The 7,983-nt window shown below is 51.9% G+C and overlaps 1 pseudogene across 1 annotated transcript; it reads left to right on the top strand.

Annotated features, from left to right (window-relative positions):
- The first annotated feature begins 344 nt into the window (after positions 1-344).
- Positions 345-5,841, top strand: LOC308651893 (selenoprotein K-like; annotated as a pseudogene). The gene is made up of 2 exons (XR_014024445.1): positions 345-400; positions 5,156-5,841. The product of XR_014024445.1 is annotated as a selenoprotein K-like (transcript).
- The last annotated feature ends 2,142 nt before the right edge of the window (positions 5,842-7,983 follow it).

Here is a 7,983-nt window from a genome sequence, read left to right on the forward strand (position 1 = left end):
GCATGGGGGCCGCTGTCCAGGCCTGGGGAGGGCTCGGATTCTGCTGAAATCAGTGGGGCAGTGGCCCCAGGAAAGCACACACACCTCGTGGGCATATTCCGGGACCACAGCCCAGCCAATGGGCTTAGTGACACAGGACTGGTGACACAGGAGAGGCTGCTGCACCTCCCACCCCTTGGGCAGGCTCGGTGGTGACCAGATGACAGGCTGACCCAGCCCTCGCTGGCCTGGATGGAGGGAGCAGGCGTCATGGGAGCCGTGGGCACCTTTCCCCAAGTTGCTCAAAGTGTTTTCCTAGCAAACAGTTGTTTCATAACACCGTGAGAAGTAGGTGGGGTGACAAAGCATTCTTTGTCCCTGTCTTACAGATGGGAAATTGGAAGGCTTGCCCGGCCTGAGGGTAAGACCAAGAAAGGTAAAAGGCTCTGGCCTGAGGCTCTGGGGCAGGAGGGCTGGGGCCCAGGGTGTCTGTCACCATTCCTGCAGGGAGGGGCGGTGCCTTCAGGGAAGAGGCCTCTGACGCCACTACAGCAGGACATGTCCTGGGCCTTGCAGTCACAGGGTTGGCACTGACCACACTGACCACGGCAGGTGTCTGGGTGCTCTGGCCTGCTCAGTGTACTTGAAGTTCTTGGGGTCAGTAGTGAACTTCCAAGCACCCTGTTGTGACCCAGGGATTGTTCTCAGCTTGGAGATACAGGGGCAAGTGAAGGGATGTGGCCCTGCCTTATGGTGCTCGCAGGAGACCTCGTCATGATAAAAACAAAGGAGAGATCATTTCAGAGAGTGGCATGAATTACAGGGACAATAAAAATACACGAGTGACAGAGATCGGCTACAGGAGAGCCAGGAGGGGGGATGGCTAAAGGGGATCAGAGAGATTCAAGCAGAAGCCAGACCTGGGACCAGATTCCAGGGGCCAGGACCGATGGTGTGAAGGCCCTGAGAAGGGAGTGAGGGCTGCTGTCCAGGAGTTGGGGAGACCTATGCTCCTGGTGGTGAGATGTGGCCTACAGGGTGAGCAGGCCCTGGTCACCTAGGGAGGACCTTGCTGGCAACGGGGCCACAGGTGGTCCTGGGTGCCGGGGGAGATGATATGCAGTCAGAGTTTCTTGGGAAGGTTGTGGTGACATATTTGCTGAGGGGACTCTGTGGGCCTGAGGAAGGAGGAGGGAAAGTTTCAGGTGTGCCTGGGCTGTGGCTGGCACAGGAGGAGAACCCATGTGGAGTGCAATAGAGATGGCTTGAGCCACCGTGAGTTTGAGGTCCTCTTTCTAGGTGGCTGCAAGTGGGGCCTGTCTCTATCTCTGACTCTCTCCCCTCAGGTGGTGGAGAGGAACCTCGAATTGCCTGAGGCTTCCAGGGCTCAGCCTCTGTTTTGCAGCTGGAGGAGGTGTCTGTGAATTCTGGAGTGGGGAAGGGGGTCAGTCAGGAGGGTGCATCTGCTGGGCCTGCAGGTCTACTGCCACTCACATCCACCCTTGGTGATTTTTCTTGGGGCTGTAGTTAGTCCAGTCTAATCACCTGTGGGGGAGGACAGGCCTGTCTTGCCCCTCTTTTGATTGATAAATGGAATGGTAAATTTTAGCGATTTCTTCAGTAAAGAGGCTCTTTGAAGAACATGGGCCCACATGATCTGACAGGCTCCACTAGGCAGGAGGGCAGGACTTCTTTTAGGCTGTTGACCTGGCATGCAGCTTTGGAAAGCTTGTGGACTCTGGTGACTGTGTAAATTGGAAGCTACAGAAGGAATTGCCCCAGAGAGCAGGCCTGAGTTCCTGCTGAGCACCCAGGGACCCGCCCGAGGATCCCTTTGCAGCCATTAGTGCAATGTATGTTCCAGGGCTGGGTCTCTGGGCAATTCTTTTGGGGAAAAGTATATGCATTATGTTTACCTCTGTGGGGTGTTCTGGCACCTCATTACAAAGCTTTGCATGTGGCATGAGGCTCATTTTTTGGAATTTACGGGGGATGATTTCTTGCCAACTTACTAGAAGTCCTGTATTGGGGGCCCTTTCTAGGTGGACATCAGTTCTCATACCCCAGAACCCTCTGGGTAAAGATCTGGGGACAGTTTTTCCTCAGGGCAGAAGCACTACACTTGCTTTACGGATTTCACCGTCATTTCTCATTTGCTTCTCCCGCAGAACCTATCCCTATTGGCCATGTCTAGATGCAGAAACTAAGAGAGGCTGAGCCCAAAGCCACACAGCAGGGCAGAGCTGGGAATTAGCGTCAGTCCTTGGCCTTGGCTGGCACACTTTCCCAAGTCCTCATTGTTGGGCCTTTGGTGGCAATGGGCCAGGCAGTTCCGGGCACCTGGACGGATAGGGTGATGGTGAGTCTGGTAAGCCGAGCTGGGAGGTGTTTGCGATGCCCTGAGCGGGCTCCTGGGAACTTGCTTTGTGCACAGAAGGCAGTGTTGCAACGTGACTAATGGATGAGAGGGCTGAGGCTGAAAGCCATTACTTCACCAATTCGAATCAAGGTCACTCGTCACCCCAGGAAGCACGCGGAGCTGTGACACTCAGCAGCCCTGCCCTTGGCGTGGCCTGGCTCTCGTCCTGTGTGGCAGGGATCAGGGAGCTTCTGCAAGTGAGGATGGGCAGGGCGGCGGGCCAGCAGTGTGGGTCTGCAGCTGCCCCCTTTCAGGGGGTCTTGCCCACAAACTGGGGCGAGAGTACCCATTCACAGGGTTTTTGGCAGGAGATGGCTGACTGCCATTACCAGCTAGAGTGTCCTGGACACTGTGATGGGGGACTGGAGGGTCTGTAGCTCCTGACTCTCTGGGGTCCCTGAGGAAATCAGGCCATCCCAGGGCTCTCAGAGTGTCCTCACAGGACCATTCCCTGTTGGCAGCTGTCCACCACATTGCTGAGCCTCAGAGAAGGGGGCCGAATGTCAAGACCATCCCACTCTCGTTTGGGTCAGTGTGTGCCTGTGTCTGACACCCTAAAGGAGTACCCATGTCCTGGGCCACTTCTGCTACCAGCAACACGGGTTCTCTACTGTGGCTTCCCCTGGGCTCTCCTTCTTCAGGGGACCAGCCCTGAATATTCATGCATCTGGTCACTGAGCCCCAGCAGAGACCTCCCTTCCTCTGCAAGGATGCATTAGCCCTCCTCACCAATCCTGATGTCCTCCGTGGTCCTCGCCCTGTAGGAACCCAAGTGTTTTTTTGCTGGCTCTGCTGTCTCCCCTCAGTGATAGGAAGGTTCCATGAGAGATGGATTCTGCCTGGTTTGGGCCACTATTGCGTCCTCCACATCCTTGCATAAAGCTGGGTGCTAGGGACACACATCTGTCCTTTGAGTGAGGGATGGATGGACAGGGCCAAAGAAGTAGCTGAGGTGCAGATGGAACCAGGAGGAGCAGACACCATGCGAGGTCCCTCCAGGTGCTCCTGGGAGCTACCGCCAGGGTGGATGGCTGAAGCCCCTGGCACCCTGTAGACTACTTGTGGGCCGAGTAGGAGGCACATCCCAAGGGCTGAGGTGTTACCTGGAGTGAGTGGGTTGTGCAGGAGAGTACACAGGGCTGGCCAAAAGGTCAGGTGTAGTCCAACCTCAGAAACTGCACGTGTGGCCAGGAATGTTTTTCCTTGATGCTGACCTGCCACAGGGGACCACACCTGCTTCTTGACCAGGAGCGTGGGAAAGAGAAAGCACAGCTTGTTTTGGTGGCAGCAGAGCTGGTGCTCATGGAGGCATGCCCTTGCCCTGAATCAGAGCGGGAGGTGCTCTGGCCCTGCCACTGCCTAGGGATGTGGCAAGCTGCCGGGCTCTGCCCTTCCCCGGCAAAGGATTGAGCATGGCTCTCATGAGACAAGAGTGGGCTTTCTAGATAGGAAGAATGGGTTAGGAAGTGGAGGTTGGGTCTCCTTGGACACCAGAGTCCCCAGCTGCTGCCTGTAGGCCATACCTTTGCTTCTAGCCTCCAGCTCCTGCAGTGGCACCAGGGGCCTCCTTGCAGGGTCTTCTTTCATTCCCTGAATGCTGCTCCTCTGCCTCCCCAGCCTCTGGTGTCCCACAGAGAGAATGCTGCAGGCTGGAGAGTGGTGGGACTAAACCCCACCTGTGCAGGGACCCCAGCTCCACCCTGACCACTCTGCAGGCACCAGAGGCCTAACTCCAAAGAGGCATAGCTGTGACTCATGAAGGGCCAGGTTTGGCTCTCATTGAGCAAGTTGTCACCAGTGCCAGGTGATGTGTGTGTCCTCTCCTCTTCCCTTGCCTGAGAGCCACTGGTGGTGTGGTTTGACCTCCTCTCCACAAGCAGTGGGAAGGGCTGCTCTGGGCCAGGCATGGGTGTTCCATGGACCATGTGCCTCGTCCCTCACCACATGCAGTGACCTGCAGTGTGTCCAGGAATGTAAGAGCAGGATGGGTGACCCACGTCTGTTTTCTCCAGTTTCTGTGCCACCTATACCATACTGGGCAGGAGGCACGCAATGGACGAGCCCTACAGCCAGCTCCCTTGGGAATCTGGCTCCCAAGGGTCAAGAGCCCTGGGAACCCTTACCTCCTGCACTCGGTGCCTGGGTAAGGCACCAGCCGGTCAGGGGAGCAGTTAGATCCCTGAGTCTTTAAAATACTGGATGTTTATTTCTTCTTGCTTCTTGATCTTCCAACCTTGAAATTTTTAAGCACATCAAAGTCTTAAAATGCCCTCAAATTTCTGTCTCCGGAGGCTCTTTGACTTGGCTCTGAAGATGGGTGATTCTTCTTTGTCAGAAGGTGGTGTTTGGTTCTTGAGTCAGGGGTAACAACAGGGCAGAGACAGCTTTCTTAAATCAGTTGAACCACTATTATTTATTTATTGGCAGTACTGGGGTTTGAACCTGGGGACACTTTCTCAATGAATTACACTCTCAACCCTCTCTTTTTTAAAAAAAAATTATTATTTTTTAATTTTGAGAAAGTTTCTCATTAAATTGTCCAGGCTGACCTTGGACTTGTGATCTTCCTGCCTCACCCTTCTGAGTAGCGGGGATTACAGGATGCACTACCATGCCAGGCTTTGTTATATTTTCATGGCTTTTGATAGTGTTATATATTATGTCTTTTTTATATATTCATGCCTATGATAAAGTTTGATTTAAATTTTTACTTGCACACAAACACTGGGATACTGAAACCATCTACCTGATTTTTAGTCGCTGGGAAGCCGGGAAGCGGAGGCAAGATGGTTTACATCTCGAACGGACAAGTGTTGGACAGCCGGAGTCAGTCCCCATGGAGACTATCTCTGATAACAGATTTCTTTTGGGGAATAGCTGAGTTTGTGGTTTTGTTTTTTAAAACTCTGCTTCAGCAAGATGTGAAAAAAAGAAGAGGCTATGGAAACTCATCCGATTCCAGATATGATGATGGAAGAGGGCCACCAGGAAACCCTCCCCGAAGAATGGGTTGAATCAATCATCTTCAGGGCCCCAGCCCTCCCCCAATGGGTGGTCGATGAGGAAGGTAAATGTCTGCTCTAAGAAGCAGACAACTAAACGTACACATTCATAGAAGAAGGAAACCATTAAGAAGCAGAGGGCTACCATGCTAGACAAGTGGAGGAATGTGTATGTCTATATAAGGATTGCTCTGTGTCCTCACAGATCAATGAGGTCATGCTGGGAATTCCCTCTGCAGGGATCTGGCCTGACTGACATGCAATTCCATAAATGCACATGTTTGTCTCATCATCTTTTTTGTATAGTTTATTAAAGTATTAATATCATTTTAATAAGTAAATATTTTTAGGTTGTAAAACTGGTTCCTCACCTTTATATAATTAATCACAAAACACTCTAAACCTGAAGAAAATAAAGGCTGCATATTCAGTGAAAATAAATAAATAAATAAATAAATAAATAAAACCATCTACCTGATAATCAAGTTGGCTGCTGTGTAGTGGGCAGATAGCATCTACAGTATAGATACACTGAGATAATTCCTGTCCCAAGGGGTCAATGTGGGAAGGTAAGAGATTTCGTTATTTTACTCAGAACAGTGCACAATTTAAAACCTATGTATTTTTGTTTCTGGAATTTTTCATCTAATATTTTCAGACTGTGGGTAGCTGAAAGTAAAACTTTCAGGGGTAGGGTGGGGTGGGGTTTCCCAAACTTGATTTCTGACTGCTTCTCCTGGATGGACTACAAACATCGTGAGGGCAGGAACTGTTTCCATAGAGCCTAGACCCTAACCTAGTGCACAGCACTTAGTAGACCCTCCATAAAAGTGTTGTTGTGAACCCTCAAATAGCTGAGATGGGTACCAAGGGGCTGGTCCTAGATCCTCTTCAAAGCTGATAGGAGAAAACTCAGGAGTGCCTGAGTCCTTGTGCCCTGTCCAGGCACCTGGCTCAGGTCAGGAGACGTGAGCTGGGGTTTGACTGTTCCATTACTGAAGCCCATGTTGCTGAAGGAAGGAGGATCCAGTGAGATGCTGTGGCCTTGAACGTGCCATGCCACCTGCGCTCCAGGACTTTCCTCATGCCCACTAGGGCATGGGCTGGCTCTCAGCTTCGTGCCCAAGCCTGAGGTGTGCACCTGGGGTCAGTGTTATGAGAGCACACTGCCTGGTCCAGAATGCCGCTTCCCTGGGCAGTGGCTGAGGCGGGCACTGGGGCATAATTTCTGGGAGGTCTTGGGATGGATGTGAGATGGGGCCACAAAATTTAGGCTTCAGAGTGGACTCCACGGGAGTTCAATGTGCTGGTCAGCAATTCCCGGGTGCGGGCTGGGTGGAGGCTGGGTGGAGAGGGGTTGGTGGGTGCTGCAGAGCAGGCAGGCCTTCCCGGGTGCAGGGCTGTGATTGTGATGGTCATAGAGTTGTTGGCCATGCACACCTGAGAGCCAGCAGGTGTGTCTGACCTGGGCTCACGTGGTCATGAGTTGTGCAGCCCACTCAGCCGAGCAGAACTTGGGGGGCGGGTGCACAGGCAGGGGACCAGCTGCCTCCACTGTACCTGTTGTGGGCACTGGACTGAGTAACACCTGGCTGGATTTCACCCTGGAGGCAATTGTGTAACCAGCCATTAGCTGACAGCTTAGTCACCCCTACACCTCCTGAGTCCTTTCTCATTTTCCAGCACAAATCCTATAAACAGGTCACACAATATGACACATGTATTTTGCCACATTCTTCTGTGGTTATGTGACTGCAGTTTGCATATCCGGGTTGCCTCAGAGGCTGGCCTCCTCCCATGGGTGTCTCCCTGTGGGTACTTCCCTGGAGGTACAGACTGGCTTTCTCTGGGGCATCCGTCTGCTCTGTGCCTCTCGGTGTTCACCTTGACTCCTTTCCTCCTGTGGCAAGTGTTGCTGAGACCCACTGAGCCAGGCCTTCTGCTAAGCCAACAGCTAGGAACTAACCTGGGGCTTGATCCCTGGTGGGTGAAGGGATTGGGAACCAGCCATCTGTCATCAGTCCACGGGCTGAGCACCATGGAAGAGCAAAGTACTGTCAAAAGGACGAATAATAATCAGGGGCTGTGGTGCAGGCATCCAGGTACAGTTGCTTAGCCTCTCTCCTGGGGCAGGCGCACGCAGTAGCATCCAGTCCATCATCGATAAACAGAAAAGACTTCTATATACACATACAATGCAGCAAGGGCGATCCTTCAAAACAGGTGCTTGGAGTCATTATTATAATCAAAAGTACAGGGAGAAGTCCACATCCATCAATCAAGCATAATAAATATATAAGTAAACACACACACACACACACACACACACACACACACATACATATTTGTTTTGTAGTTGTTAAAGCATAGTTCAGTGGAAGACTTCTGCAGGCCAGTTATAACAGGCCAAAGAACTTTCTCTTTATTTTTTATTTTGTGGTGCTAGGAATGGAACCCAGGCTGTACATTTATCTATCTATCTATTTATATATGTATGTATTTAGTATTTATTTTTGTGTGTGGTGCTGGGGATCAAACCCAGGACATTCTTTTACACCTGCAGGAACCCTGGAGTGAAGGCTA

The sequence above is a fragment of the Spermophilus citellus genome, assembly GCF_964194105.1.
Source record: "Spermophilus citellus genome assembly, chromosome: 6".
NCBI lineage: Eukaryota > Metazoa > Chordata > Mammalia > Rodentia > Sciuridae > Spermophilus > Spermophilus citellus.